Consider the following 16,903-nt stretch of genomic DNA (forward strand, 5'->3'; position numbering starts at 1 on the left):
AGGGGTGAGGATGAGAGTCCCTCTAATCTTCAAAATGTTTAGAATCATGCAAAACAAGTCGGCTGCATGGCCCAAACAGACGCCTATTGGGCTGCATATTTTGGAGAAAGACTGCACCCGTGTACCGACACACCCACGGCTTGCACACACGACAAACACCTATAAAGGCTATTTGGCGCCATTTTACAAGTCCACTCACAGCACAGTGAACTAGAAGCCTTTCACTGTAATCACAGTGTTTTCACACTGTGATTACAGGCCTCACTGAAAACACTGCACACTGTATTTTTCAACATAGGTGCACAAAGCTTTGGAGTGTGCCAGGATACATGCAAAAATAAAAAAAAGGTCGAAAGCAATGCCTGAAAACTCAACAAAGCACACTAGCTATCACAACATGTTATGCTGGAATCAGCTTCGGCTTTATTGTACACTTGCACACTTAAAGGGACCATGAAATGGTATTTATCGACATTAGAAAAGTGCATGAGTGATCTGTATTCCATCACTCGTCAATGCACCGCAAAAATTTCAAGACATGGACAGCTAAATAAAAATGATGATCCTCCTCTCCCTTTGAAAGGATACTGAACCAAAATATTTCAATGGCAGTTTCCGATGCAAACTAAAGTTTAACTGCTAAAAATATGACAAGCTTTTACAGAATTAAAAGCTGAAGGGAATTTTTTTGTGATTTTGTATCTTACCGCCACAACTGGCAGCTGCCTTTTTGAAACTACAGATATGACACCATAACACCCCCCCCCCGCTGTTCCCGCACGATTCATATTGCTATGCGCGTGGTCCATGGGATATAGCTTTCTGTGTACACAGTTTGCCTAACTCCGCTTTCCCTTGGTCCACCTTTGCAATGAACCTTTCAGTGCAGCAAAACAAAATGACGAGGTGCTGCTACGCTCAAAACCCATCAAAAAAGCATTGTTGCTCAGAGCACACCTTCCAAGTATGTTTCTTGGAAATGAGGAAGTCCAAGGACTGCAAAATCACCCTGCACGGCCATCATGGCTGAACTGAACACCTTTGACTGTCAGAGCTTTTACTCTGCGTGGATTATGCAACTAGTCCAGCCATGTTGAGAATGGTGCAAAAGCCTTGTTCTATTTGTCTATTTGTCTTCTCAAGAAAACACAAAGGAGACAGGACAAGGTATACATTACAGATAAGGAGAGAAAGGGAGGTTGGTGCTGTTTTCTTTATTAGGCAGCGCTCAGGAATAGCACTGTGCTTGGGCGGGTACAACTCATATAACATCATTGATTCTTCATTGCTGGCGGTTAAAAGCCAGTCCGCAACAGAACAGCACGGAAAATTTCTTGTTGTTGTCCCAGTTTTATACATGGCACATAGTAAGACTGCTATGCTGAAGGAATAACAATGAGAATGTAAAGTTCGCTACTCAAATCTAGGCTTATGCACAACAGCCGGATACAACTCAAGAACGCGGTGGCTTTTCCCAGTCAAAAGACCCCCTTCCAGACAATGGCATCGGCCGATTCTCATGACCGTGCTAGCGTGACAATGCAGGAAGCGGTGCCTATAGATAAAGGGGTCTATCCCCGACCATTGAGGGAAGGGATTACCTGCTTTCATCTACCACTCCCTGCTTTGTCGCACTAGTAGGGTCATGAGAATCGGCCGACGCCATTAGCTGGAAAGGGGTCCTTTGACAGGGAAAAGCTGCTGCGTTCTTAAGTTGTATCAGACCATATTACTATGTGAGAGCACTGTATTTAGGTTACTGCAATTTTTAATTCACCACAGCGTTGGAACTGTGCACGTTTGCATTAAGTTCACTTAGCCCTGCATTAACTTTCCCTAGTGCAGTGCAGTGAATGATTACTGATGCACTTGCGCTTGGTAACTGGCAAGAAGCAGAAGTTTCCTCATGTTTAGTGCGGTGTGAGACGGCAAATGCTAGGGTAATCTTAAAATCACGTCGGACAACACAAAGTGACAAACGATTAGAGCTGTAATAGCTGCCTCTCTGTCTCAACATCGTACGTGAACTGTGCCCAGTGCGCCCGACCTAACATTATTTCAACTGTTGGCGCCACTGAAGTTTAAGCATGAGAGAGAAAACCTCGAGGTGTTGCTGGCCCTCGTGTGCATGTCAGCGTTGCCAGGTCGTATCCATGAGCCTTTTTCTTAATCCCGTTAATGCAAAGTTAATTGATCGCCAGAGTTGTATTCTTCGCATTCGTGATAAATTTTGTGGTCAGCAGAACCAGGTTTCGTGTTACAGAGCTGTGCAATGGCACGCTACAAACACAGCAACCAACTACTATTCCCACAAGGGTGTTATGACGTCACTCTTCACCTCACATTTGACAAGCCAGCTTGGCACACGCTGATAAAATGTAAAAAATCAAACCATCCGCTAAAAAATAAGCAAATTAACACCTACAGCTCAGTATAATAACACATTCAAAGTTCATTTTTAGTGTTTTCTTCAAATTTTAATTCGCCATTAACACTTGTGCAGCCTGTATACACTGGGTGGCCATTTGTAGTAAGTGGCGAAACGGTTCAACAGTACACCAAAGGAAAACACTGTACAAAGCATGTTTCGATAGATTTCGTTTGGCATATCAGCTCTCTAAACAAAAACCCTCATGTCCAATGCTCCTGTTACATGTTTAGGGATTGGACTTTTCCGTTAAACACGAAAAAAGAAAAGTACGCCAAGCTCAATTTCCAAAACTCAGTTAAGCCCGCCAGAGCTAGCAGACTGTTAAGTAGCAGTTACACTCGGTCAAAGTAGAAAATGAACAAAGTATGGAGGCCAGGGGTATGGTAAGACCATCGCTTGTACCACCCACTTATGACTGGATTTTTATGGCACAAGGGCATCTGGGACCAAAGAGCGCAATGGCACAAGGTGTTTTAGACTTCTCAAGGTGAGGTCAAAGACCGATTTCCCAAAGATTTCATCCTACAGAAATTGAGCCCCAGGCAGGGAAAAGCTTGTACCCACTGTATCACTGGTGGGAACCCAGTGGCACCAGGGATAAAAATAGGCCATCGCTGCAGTCACCACCCAGTTGGGGGAGTTTAGTTGGTAAAGTAGGTTGCTCCACTGCACGTAAGTACACTGACGTGGAACCAAGCATAAGTGAGAGTCGTGTGTTCTGGCTATCATGACGGTTCAGTCTGCCAACCACGGGATGTCTCGTCCCCTTGCTCTACTCTGCGCAGCAACCCCCAACAATAACATGAAAGCCCAGTTTTTAGAAGTAAACTTTCACTTACATTTATGTCTGACAGTTCCATCATTTAATCTCGATTATTACTTTGGCTCACTCTGAACAATTAAACATCACTGCTCTGAATCAATAAACTTTACAGTCAATACTAAAGAAATAAAGCATGCATGCCATGCAGGATGGCACACATGCCTTATTTACCATCAGTAATTTCACTAACACTTGCAGGCTTATTTTCAAATGGAAACACGCATGCTGCATGCGTGTGGGGAACACAAGGTAAGGGAAAAAATACTCATTAACATGCAACGAAGAGCAGCCATATGGCTACAAAGGAGTAACATCGATTTGAAGGGTATTTGTAAAAAAAGGTGCCGTAAATAAAACGTTCACATTAATTCACTGTTTTTTAGAAGATATGGACATTCACACGATTATCAAGCTCTATTAATTCTCGCCAAGTAAACCCTGCCATGCAATGAGAAAAACATAGTTAAACACATATGATAATCAGTGCTATCATATTTTATTCCACAGACAGATGCATCACATACGTTGCTCATATTTCCTTTTTACTTGTCAGAAACAATGGGCTTGCGCAACAGAGAGCACTAGCACTTGGCCAAACAGCAACATTACTAGGCTGACAATGGTGTTTGTTTATCCAGCTTGACCAAGTAACATTTTCAGTCACATTTAACCTTTTAAATGGCACACTATGAATCTATGTTCCAAAGATGAAAATCCCTGTTGACAATTCACATATGCTTTCTAAAATAACCCGTGAAAAAAAAAAATGCAGCGACATTTACAATGAGTAATACATGTTTTTTTTTTTCCAGGTTCCATTTTTTTAAACATTCGCATTTCCCATATACAGAATGCTAATGTGGTCTGAAACAGCTTGCATGATCTGTGCACAGTGAATTTCCTCCTCAATTGCTATCTGAAGACAACCTTATGGCTGCCTGCAATGTCTTCACAAATTAGAGAAAACCATCATGCTTGAACAATATTTTCTTTCCCCGCGCTAGCTGTATCGCGTACAGCACTTCGGAAGCTATGGTAGGCAGGAAGGAGTTTCTTGGGCAATGGCTTTTGCACACAGCTTTAATACACATGTGCCACAATGAGCCACACAAAGCTCCATTCCACGATCACATGAACACTCTCTGCATGCGCCTCGCGTTGCCTTCAGTGTCTTTGGGCGAGGTGCATGCTGGGCAGGGAAGAAGGTGCGTGACCACACCCTCCATGCACCCCACCTCTAGCTTAGTGCAATCGTTGTAGTCATCGGGTGGGAGGTGTGGTCGTGAAATGCCCCTCGAACGCTCGAAACACCTCTTAGACGCCACACATACCCGGGTAAACCCGAAGACATGCTGCGGTGGGGCAAACATATGTAGCATGCGCCACGAACACGCTGCCCGAAAACATCCCAAAAATCTGTGGCCACACATTTGATAGACAAAACGGGACGTCATTTACGCCAACCAGTGTACTGAAGGAGGCACTAAAACACCCCACACGTGGCTATGCTCTGTGATCGCGTAACCACTATCTGCGCCTGCCTTGCGCCGCCTTTGTAGATTTCAGGTGGAGTGAACGCTGGGTCATATGAAGGGGGTTCATTACTACACCCTGCATACACCAAGCCTTTCGCTTGGTAAAATCTGTACCGTCATCGAGTGGAATGCGCGGCTGTGAGACGTGCCATACACTTCAAAACGCCTCTGACACACCGCATGTAGCCTGAAGGTGAGAGCCCGAAGGTATGCGGAGGGTCCAACATTTGGGATGCTGCCCGCGGACGTGCTGCCCGAAAACATCATCAAATCTGCGCTAACATATCTGATACACAGAATGAGACAGCGTTTAAGCCGACCATTGTAATGCAGAATACTAAGACAGGAGCATTGCTTGCCTCAGAATTTTGCAACTGCCAAATGGCAATGCTCCAAAAATGAAACATTTGCGTAAAACGCACTGCTAGTGAGACACAAAGGATTTCAAATTAATTATTTTTCTTTCACGAAATCCACAACTATTTGTCATTACTTTCATACTGTTTTTTTTTTTGTTTCAACATTGTTTTTTCCCAAGAAAGGGCACCATAGACACTTAGTTGTGACAAGGCCAAAAATATGTCCATTTACCAGTAATACTTTACCAGTAAGTCTTTAAATAAGCTGACAATAAATATTGTAGTAAAAAAAAAAAAATTTCAAACATGGGTGTATTTTGAACAGAAATAAAAAAATTGCGTTTCATATGTCCCAAGTTTGGAACATGGTAAGTAAAAGGTTAAGTGCGGGGCATGATGAGAGTCCTCAAATGTTTTCGCAGTTCTCCAAAGTACAATTTGCTCACTGCTGTGATGCGACGGATGCTTCCAGTTTAACAGCAAAAAAGAATATATAAACGCCATGCACGTACCTTTCAAAAGAGGTTACAATAACGAGAAGAAAATACTTCAACAACTTGATCATGCATACAGAGGACACAAAATTATCAGTTCAAACTGCATTCTGCTTAGCAGCAGTCTTGATACCAACTCGTGTGTCAGTACCTGCTGTCAGTACCAGCAGTATAAACTGATAGAGAAGAAAGCGAAGAGGATGCCTTTGTACTGTTCTCCTCAAACTTTAAACTCAATCTTTGGATAATTTGCCCAAATATTCCTCTTGCCATGGTTGATATATGAAAGCCACTGCGGCATTCGATCGCTGCCTAGTATTAGCAAATTCTCGAATATGAATTTCTCAAATACAAATACAAACCAAATAACAAACACATTCAATTCGTTATTTGAAATTTAGAATATTCGCACATCCCTATATATTTATGTTATAATTATGTTGTTGACAGCTGGGGGGAGTGAATATTCACTGCTAAGGGTGCTCTAGGGAGAGGCACCATGTCGGCATCTTTGGACACCCGAAGCAGAGGGTTCCGCTGGCATGAGAACAGCAGCCTTTCGTTACGAATATGAACCAAATAACAAACACATTCAATTTGTATTCGAAATTTAGAATATTCGCACATCCCAATTTATGTTACAATTATTTATGTTGTTGACAGCTGGGGGGAGTACATATTCACTACTAAGGGTGCTCGAGGAAGAGGCACCATGTTGGCATCTTTGGACGCCCGAAGCAGAGGGTTCCGCTGGCATGAGAACAGCAGCCTTTCGTTCCTGTTCACCTTACTAGTTTAGTGTTCGCATGGGCCTTTTGAAAGTGCAATGAGCCACTACGTGTTGTGTCGGGCCCTTTGATCCAATTTTGCAGTTCCACAAAAGGATCAGTGTCTCTTGTAATGCCTCCTACACAGCTCGAGCTTATATATGCAGAGTTGCAATGCTTGCTGCTGAAACGACAGTCCGCTTATCGGCACTAATTAGTGTAAAGTGTAATCCTGAGTACTGTAGTGAATGCTTGGGTTTTTCTGCACACGTGTGCATACAGGAGCTCTACACTAGCCACAATTATCTGACTGGACCCAGCCATGAGGCGGCAGAGCCTTCCATTGCTTGCCCAAGGAAAAGGACTTACTCTGCCAGGCACCCGAACTACACAGGTTTGGCTCAAGCCAACAAACAACACAAAAACCAAACGCGCTTTACAGTAATGCCAGAGGTTCCTGTTTCTATCATGTATATGAAAGAACCCTTCGACGCAAATCAAGCATGTGGTTCTTATTTTTTGTATGCACATAGCATGAGACATGATGATGCCTTGACACCCAAGGAGACAGCTGCAATGGTCGTGTTTAATATTTTATACCCTACCAGAAATGCTCTTTTCATGCCGATAGTGATGAAAAGTAACGGCGATTTTCGGCTGGGGATATGAAACTGGGCGCTTCTTCTTTTTTTTCTATACTCAGGAAGTGGACACAAAATCTAACGTTTCAGTGCACTTTCAGCTCTTCGCTTGAGAAAAAATACAAAAATACAAAGATTTCTGTAATACTGCCTCGCAATCTTCAAACCAGAAAGGCAGTCAAAAAACTAATGAAGTTCATGAAACTTCGTACACTGCACTAGTATATTGCACGCCCCAAGTGGTAAAAATATTGATGCTGTGCACCCTGATACACAACAGATATCCATGCCCAAAATAGCCAAATTTTGCTATATTTAAAAGGCTGCCATTAGCTACAATTCAATGAATGCACATTCTGAGACCATATGATGTGAGATAAACATCTATCCTTTATGTGGGCCAAACAAAACTGTCCAAAGTGCAGTAGTTTCAACAGAATTGTTCCCTGAAGTAGGTCATATCAATGAAACTATAGATTTCATCATCTGCAATACCACCTCTTGTGCAGTTGATAATTCAGCTACACTATAGTGGTGTGCATTGATTAACAGACTGTACATCAAGCTTTCGAATGATGCCTATATTCTACTGTTCCAACAAGAAAAGCGCGCAGAATGCTCATGAAAATGTAGCACAAAATGGAGCATTCACTCAGCCAGAGTGGTACCTTGAAGACGGCCCCACTTTTGTGAAATTGTTTTGGAAGTTGAACCACTGCCTTATTCCAAGATGGTCCTCATGGACCCCCTTGCTATGTTCTCGACCTAAAATTTAGAAATCATTTAAGTTCTTAGTCTTGGTGAGAAGGAACCTGCTTTAAAAAAACAAGAGTCCCAACTTATGCTAGCAGTTCTCAATTTTTTCTAAGTAACACAAAGTACCATAGGAAAACAAGGAATATGGATACAGATGCAAATAAAGCATGCATTCCGTGGCCAAACTCATTGATGATCTGTCTAACCAGGCCTATCAGCACCCCTCAGTTCTCCACATGCCCTGCTCTTGCACAACAGGCACCACTGACCTCACATGCCTGCACCACACTACACGAGGAGGATGGTCATTGTGGTGTCAGCAATGGAACAGTAACTCGCTCTTCATTTAATGTGTGCAGAATGCTTGACATGCCACTGCAACATGAGGTCTGCTCAAACGTGGTGTGACCTTTCTCTCAGATCAATCACTGCAGCTGTCCAAAGTGGAGGCATAACGGAGAACTCCAAAATGAATGAGAGGCCCCAGACATAGTTTTATCTATCCTTTTTTAACATCCTCTCTGCTCCATAGAGAGAGAAGACTCTTTAATGAAAAAAAAAGATTTCTGTTGGCATGTTACCCCGCACTGAGCAGAGACTTTCAAAGAAAAAGGTGGCGAGGGTACAGAAAATAGTTAAAAAGAATTAATTTCTTCATACTCAAACTTTCGTGCACTAAAAATGTCTGCCCTGCCATATACAAACCACTGCTAGCGTGACTTCAACCGACATCTATTTTCAGCTCAAAAGTTGCATCATTCACTGAACTGCATTTGAAAATAAGGCTTGGCAGGTGCACATCTTCACGGCATGAAAAGCATGAAAATCTGCATAGCACACAAAACTAATGGCATAAAAGCACTTAGTGAAAAGAAGAAAAAGTTCAGAAACCACCGCCCTAACCCACAGCCAACTTCCTCTTCATTTCATGCTCTTCCCTCCTCACACAAAACACTATCAAGTGCTGTGGCAAAAAACACCCTCAGCACACAAAGCGACTGGCATCAACATTCAAAAGTGCATGCTGGGGGGTCACCAGTATAGCAGTGCTCACGTGCAAATTGCAGCTATGTTACCTTCCAGCCTGGCTATACTCAAGGGCTAACTTTTTCTGGCAATGGCATAGAAGCTACGTTCCTATGCAGCAGAATAGTCCCCACCAGTAATTAGCTTTCTCTTTGAAGTATACTATTGATACTAGTTACTTGGGGCATATTTCTAAACTACCAGCTTTCAGCGCCAAAAGTCAAGGAAAAAAACTGCCTTCTTGATTACAATGAATTTGCTAGGCACGTCCAGCTTTAAGAAGCCTCCACAGATGACACTAGATGCCCCAGCGGTGGAATGAACGCGCCAGGCAGCCAAGTGTGCCCTAACTATTTGGCGGAATGACAAAGTTAAGAACACTCCGCCCCCGTAGCCGAGAAAAACTGTTCCCAAGTATACAGTTCCAGGGTGCAGCTCAGTCACCGTTCACAAGCTCTTCTGCTCCAGCGCACAAGTTCCCACTAGAGTACACCTTCTCGCATTCTTTGCTACTCTGGCTGCAATGCCAAAGGAAAATTGATCAAACATGACATACTGGTGCACAGCATAAAGAGAGAGAATGCTTAAGGGAAGGTAGCCCATCAAAGGTTCCCAGGGAACTGGAATTCATGGGACAAGTAGCTAAGAGGGCGAATCAAGCCAAACCAAAAAGTGGCATAAAGGCAGCTGAAGAGGGCTCATGCAAAACTTCTTAGAAGATAAAATTGTGCCCAGTCCTCACATTATGTAGTCATGAACAGCCCATACACAGTAGAGAACGCACAGCCATGTCCTATCCTGTGCCACTGTGGTTTCAAAAAGCTGGCTTCCTTGACAGAAAAAGATGGTGAATGAGATAACAAAGTGGCAGAGAAAGTAAGCAGCTAAAACAAAGCACCAGAAAAGGGCATCAAATCGCAGACTGCACAGAAAGAAGGCCTGAAATGAGCCTGTCATTTATAGACCAAAACTGATCTGTGATGTGATGTGAGAAGCGGTTGCGCTGCTTTCACAGCTTGGAATGACTAGTGAAAAACTTGGGCGTGAAAAGTAGGCTTAGCACCCATAGAAAGCAAAAGTTCTTAAAGCAGTCTTCTGATTTCGCTGCGATGTCCTCTTCGTGCAGAACAAGCAAATTCATCCTAGAACAGGTTCTGAAAGTATGAAGCATCATTTCGAAGGCTATGTATGTTTAAACACCTACGCACAGGAGCGACTCCCTACTCAAGGTACAGCAGGAGCACAGCCCATAGAAGCACATGTAAGCAAAACTTTCAGAAATGTTTTTCTCGTTTCACAGAGCACTCATGGAGGCGACTTGTTAACAGTTGGCGAGTGCTTTGAAGAAGAGTATGACAAAGTATGCTTTGTAAAACACCGCAATAAATCTACGTTGTGAAGCCAGAATACCGCCAAAAGGTGCTCTATCTGCTTGGTGTTTCCCAGAATTGCGCAAGCTTCTCATGTAGTCAGACAAGCTGCCGCGTGCACTGCATTTGCTCACTAATCGAGTCGATCAAACTGGACAGCCTAGACAGCATTATCTGAAAAAGCAGTTCTCAAACGGCACGAAGTGAACAAAAGAGAACCAAGCACTGTATCAGACGACGGCGCAGACGATTCCCACGGCTGCCTCCGCGGCTATACAGCACTATACCGCGGCTGTGGCATCCGCCAGCACCACCTATGTATGTAATCACGGTGTGAGTCGTTTGCTACAGTGCACGGTTTGTTTATCCTGCTGTTTGAGGACTGCCTTCAATGTAAACCTATCTAGGATGCCTAATTTGAACGGCAGTACTTGCGAAGAAACGTAGCCCACGAGGCAGCATGTCGGACTACACAAAAAGCTTGCATGATTCAGGGAAACACCCGGAGCATAGAGCACCTTCATTTATCGTAGTTTTTTACAGAAATTGCTTTGAAATGACATAGCACACTTCGTCACACTCTTCTTCAAAGCACTTGCCAACTGTTAAGAAACAGCCACCCACATGAGTACTCTGCGAAACGAGAAAAATATTTCTGAAGGTTTTGTTCACACGAGTTTCTATGGGCCGCGCTCCCGTTCCGCACCCGCAGCCTAGGTATACATAGCCTTCGAAACAATACTACATACTTTCAGAGCCTGCTCCAGGATGAATTTGGTTGTTCTGCACGAAGGAACAGCATCACAGGTTCACTGCAAAATCATAAAACTGCTTTGAAAACTTTTGCTTCCATGTATTCCTATGAGCTAAGCCTACTTTTCACCCCCAGTCAGAACTGCCTGCCGACAACCCCCGGTTTGTTTGTAAACATGGTGTTGGTCTATACAGAGGTGATAACCTAAGCTTCCAAGGCATCTGTTGGCTCTTTGCAACTGCACTCTAGAAAAATTAAGGTTTGCGAGGCCCTTTCCAGAAGCATTTTGCAACTTCATAAAAAGTGGTATTGCAGTCCTTTTAACAACCCTCAATTCACGAAAGGAGCCCCAAATCTAAAATATGCCATATGTAGGCACATCCATGTTTACCCATATCTTGAGACTAATACGGTGAGCTATAACGATTTCAATGCCCGATTTGCATAACTTGTGGATTTCCACAGAACTCACAATGTTAATTCTACTGACACACTTGGACACTAGTAATCATTCCAGCAAGAAAGCACAATCCAGCCAGCCATACTATTTGCCATAATGGTGTTTTTTAAGTATGTCTATCATAGTCATTTGTCCAATAACAAAATGCCTGGCATAAATATCAGCTTTCATGAAGCTTTCTTATTCATGTTCTGTCATCAGAAGTCCACAAGGAAAATGCCAAAATAAAGGCATGTCAATGAAAGCAAAGCCAATTTAAAAAGGCACTCCAGCTCCAACATAAACACAAAGCAAAGTTTTCCAGGGCCTATCAGTATCTAAAACTATTGTTCATATGCCAACAAGACAAGCTCTGGAAGCAAAGCTTAACCTCAAGTATGTCTGCATAGAGCTGTGGACAGCTGTGCAAAGCAGTGTGGCAACAGCATGTGTGGTTCTCCACTAAGCAGTGTTTCCGCTACCAGTAAGCATGACAAGGTTCTAATGTAAAAGAGCTCGAGAGGTAGAAAATGTTATTCAGTGCGAGGATGAGCCGAGAAGGTTAAGCCAATGACTCATTAAGCCTGAATGAGTGGTGGGGGGGGGTTGGGGGGGGGGGGGGGGGGGTAGTGTTAGTGTAGACCAATTGTTAGGAGTGTGCGAATACTCGAATATAAATCGAATACCAAATTTTCGGATTATTCGATTCGCAAATCGAATACTTATTATTCGGGTAACCGAATATTCGGTATTCGGGTGACCGCGCCGCGCCGATGCGAGATCTGCCATTCCTCCTCCTCCTCCTCGCAATCCTCCAGTGCAGTCGTCGGTTTTCTCATCGTGCGACGCGCATTTTTAATCTACAGCCGCCGCACAGCAGGCGGAAGTAAATTTTCAATAGCACAAACCTAATAGCACTCGCGACGCAACCGAATCATAAGCAGCCGAAAAAAAAAATTCACCACTTCATGCGGTCGGAACATTGCTAGCGGCACAGGTCACGAGCGGCAGCAACCGCAGCACAAAACAAGCCACGGTAGGTGTGCACCTTTAAAGACTTTCTATCCAGCTGTCGAAACGCGTGGAACTGATTTTCCTGAGAAATCTTGTGGTGAACGCCGGTACGCCGGCCTGTAAGGTCACTATTAGTGACCACGAGAAGAGCAGCGTCTTCTACTATTCACAATTTAGGTCACGGGCCATCCTACTCCAATATAAAGATTCATTCATTCATTCATTCATATAAAACCCTGTGTGTTAGCTTTTGCTTCTTTATCCGCATTTTTACTTGCTTTGTTTTGTCGCGATGTACGATGTATCCTTGTACCGCTCCTGCCTTGGCCACCAAATGGAGGCTGGCAGTATTGAATAAATAAATAAAAAATAAAATAAAATTATGTTGAAATGTTTAGTTTTCAGAAGAGACAGAAGCATGCCGCAACTAGATAACAGCACTGAACTGAATAAAATGGATGATGGTGATGGATGGATAAGGCTGAACCCTTTAAATCGGGCGGTGGTTCAAGCCACCTAGCCATGACTTGTGGAATTTTACTCTTGTCTTGATTTTAGCCACCAATTAGTTAACCTTCGTTTGGTTACTTCTACACGCTTAAAATCTACTTTCGTTTGATTTAGTTTATGAGGGTTTAAGCCTGGACTCCATGTGCGCGAAAGAGCGAACGACGCGACAAGGCGGCACGGCGACGCTCGCTCCGTCACTTGTGGGCAACCTCCATGACACCTGGACTCCATGTACGCGAAAACTCACGCGAACGCGACGGCGGCTGTTGGCGTTCGCTCCGTCGCTTGTGGGCAACCTCCATGCAAGCGAAGGCGGCAGGCGACGCGAACCCGCGACGTGCGCAGCGGACTCCGTGCTTTGCGCACTCAAGCTTAGAAACACGCCCGTAACCTGTTCTCTCTCTTAAAATTTTGTGAGTGTGCCTCATAGTCAGGGCCAAAGGAATATTTCCTCTACGGCAGCGGTGTAGCGGCAGTGGAGATAACTAACGGCGTGCTTGCGGAGACGAAGTCATATCACGGATTCACGGGGAGGTGTGCTTTCGTTCGGTGCCTGTGCACTCCGGCTTAGTAAAAACACTCCCATAAACTGACACCGCAATCTGATTGTAAGGGAGCAAACTATAATATACCAGTGAGAATGCGCGCCGCGAGTGTTTCTGCACAGTTGGAGCGCAGCGGCACGGTGGATCGAGCGCCGGTACCCGCGGCTCGGCACACATCTCTCCCTGCAGTACGCCTGCTCGCGTAGCCCGCTCCAAATGCTGTTAGCCCTGCGCACCCAGCAAGTAGATTTGTTTAATTATTTAAATCATGCGGGCCTGCCTCTCAGCTACAAAACCAAATATTTTCTCGACGGTGGCGAGACGGTGGCGATGAACAAGACGACGCGCTGGTTTCGGGAGATGTACCCTTGAGAAACCGTGGACAAACCGAAAGCGGCTTTGTGGGGCTCTGATTGGCCAGTCGCGTAGGGGACTTCCGGGCGACGAGAGAAATTTGGCTGCAGATCCGAGCGACACACGCATTTTGCTTCGCGCGACGGCGTCGCTCGTCGCTTGCCGCCTTCGCGTGAGTTTTCGCGTACATGGAGCCCAGGCTTTAACGTCCCTGAGCTACTCAGGCTATGAGAGACGCCGTAGTGAAGGGCTCCGGGAATTTCGACCACCTGGGGTTCTTTAACGTGCACTGACATCGCACAGTGCACGGGCCTCTAGAATTTCGCCTCCATCGAAATTCGACCGCCGCGGCCGGAGTCGAGCCCGCGTCTTTCGGGTCAGCAGCCGAGCGCCATAACCACTCAGCCACCGCGACGGCTCTAAAATCTTTCCCTTCACTGTCCTTAAAACCCAATGCCTTGAATAAATCAGCCCCGCTGCTTTCCACTGTAGGGTGAAGCCCTTTACAAAAAAGTATCAAGTGTTCAGCCGTTTCCTCCTCCTCTCCGCACGCAACGCACAACGTGTCTATCTCGTGGTACCAGACTCTACATGTCTTAGTCCGCAAAACTCCCGTCCTGGCCTCAAACAACAAAGAGCTTCCCCTACAATTATCACAGATATTTTCTTTCGCAATTTCCTGCTTAAAAATCCTGTATGTTCCCAGTGCTGATTTCGTCAGCATCCCTGTTTTCCAGAGAGCTCTCTCCATTTCTTCAACCTTTTTCTTAACCGATGATTGCTTATTTGACCCCCTGCTGCTGTCCAGATATTCGCTTGTCAATTTTCTAGTTCGCTTTCTGCATTTCGTGTCAACATTCCTTGTGTACAGGTATGATGGATGGATGGACGAATAAGGCTGAACCCTTTATGAAAGCACGCAGCGCCACCTGTCGAGTGCAAGAAGTAGTTTCCTACTCCTAGTTGTACGCGCGCCCACGCCGCCGCGCTGTCTGCGCTTTCACAGTTCCGCGCGTCTATAGTCGCCGTAGTTCTGTATTCCGCGTCTCCGCGCTGTTTCGTTCACGTCTGCGCACCAAACGCGCGTAAGGATTGTATCGGTTTGTGTGCAATGCCTGTCTCAGCAACATCGCTGATCGCACGAAGAGTGCGATCTGGAAACATTTCGTCAAGGATAATCCGCAGGAAGCGACATGCAAGACGTGCAACGCCAAACTTCGGACGCCGTCGGGCACGACACCGCTGGCGAACCACCTAAGGAACTAACATTACGCTTTGCACAGCGCGTCTTTGGTGGAAAGCGGGAAGCGAACAAGTTTCGGCAGCGCATCGCAGCCTTCTATCAAATGTAAGTTTGACACGGCCAAGGAGTTGTCGCTGCGCCGAAGGCAAGAAATCGCGACGCGGATGCTGGCACTCGATCTGCAGCCATACGACTTTGTTTGAAGCCGCGGTTTCAAGGAGTTAATGCATGACATGGAGCAACTTTTTCAAGAACAATCGTCCCCAACCTGTACGGGGACACTGTAAGCGCTGTAATAATAACAATTGGTTTTTGGGGAAAGGAAATGGCGCAGTATCTGTCATATATCGTTGGACGCCTGAACCGCGCCGTAAGGAAAAGGATAAAGGAGAGAGTGAAAGAAGAAAGGAAGAAAGAGGTGCCGTACAGTGGAGGGCTCCGGAATAATTTCGACCACCTGGGGATCTTTAACGTGCACTGACATCGCACAGCACCTGGGCGCCTTAGCGTTTTGCCTCCATAAAAACGCAGCCGCCGCAGTCGTGTTCGCTGTCAAGCGCCGAATTCACGCCGACCTGCAAGAGGGCGTACAGTCTGTCATTCACCAGTGACATGTGTGTTGTGTTGGGTTTAATGGCACTAAGCAGCTAAGGCTATCATGCGCCAAGCTCAAGGTATAAGGTAATTGTTTTCTGTAGATGGGAGGAAACAGTGGTGTAGAGGGCTGTAGGAACGCGAGTTTTTTTGTCACAAGTTAGGCCTAAAAATTTGTGTTGTTCTTACTGGAAGTATGGTGTCATGTTAATTCGTTCTAGTAGTAATAAGAGATGACAGAAATTTTATAAATGGCTAATAATAAAAGCTTTAAAGAAGGCCAGGTAACCTCAGCCACCATCATTGGCTGAGCAAGGATCTTGAGGCTCCCAACCAATCAAATTCCTCAGCCTTCTCAGGAATGAGAAAATGGCTGAAGTGTATCATATAATAAAGCAAAGCCATGGATCAAAATTTAGTTTCTCAAGAACAACTGCTTCTTTTAAAAAGCTAAAAACACAAGACATGTTAACAATGGCATTTTCACCTAAGAGCAGCACTGGGTGTAAAGGAATGTATTCATTATAAAACTCAGTAAAGTGCTTCTTACTTAGTTTTCCGAGTTCTGCACAAGAGAATAAAATATTGTTTGGTGTCAGTTCGTCTCCACATCTTTCACAAAGAGGTTTGTCTTGTTTCATTATAAGAAATTGTGTACAATGTGTGTATGTCCAATGCAGAGAAGACATAAATCGTTGCTGGTGCCTACAGGTCTTCCATTCAGCCAGGACGGGCTTTACAAAGTGTAGCTTGTTGTTAACCTCATTGCCCCATGAAGCCTGCCATTTTTCTCTCAGTTTATTCTAGACTAACTTGATGCAGTCCTTATGCGGTATGTTTACTGGTTCTACTTTAGCATTTCGGGCAAGTGCGGCGCTTGGATCAGCGCTCTCGTTCCCGCTGACGCCCACGTGACTATGAACCCTGCAGAACTTTATTTTATGTCCTTGCGTACCAGCTCGTATTACATTATGTATTATGTTTCCTATTAAGGGTTCGACTGCATTTCTGGGGTTTATTGCTGTAATTACGCTGATGGAGTCAGTGTAGATTATTACACTGTTCTCAATGTTTTTCTTCATTACTTGTTCTACAGCTACAGCAACGGCGTAGCATTCTGCTGTAAAAATTGAAGTGCACTGAGGCAGCCTGACTACTTTCTCCCGTGCCATTGTTAACAGCCAAGGATGACGGCTGACGTTACCTGGCCTTCTTTAAAGCTTTTATTATTAGCCATTAGGCCTAGCA

General features: G+C 44.8%; 1 protein-coding gene across 2 annotated transcripts in view; it reads right to left on the reverse strand.

The window, feature by feature from the left end:
* wcy (WW domain-containing adapter protein with coiled-coil wacky) overlaps positions 1–16,903 on the reverse strand; it is a 156,660-nt gene that overhangs the window by 110,022 nt on the left and 29,735 nt on the right. The window lies entirely within an intron of this gene.

This window comes from Amblyomma americanum, chromosome 1 (genome assembly GCF_052857255.1).
Source record: "Amblyomma americanum isolate KBUSLIRL-KWMA chromosome 1, ASM5285725v1, whole genome shotgun sequence".
Classification (NCBI taxonomy): Eukaryota; Metazoa; Arthropoda; class Arachnida; order Ixodida; family Ixodidae; genus Amblyomma; species Amblyomma americanum.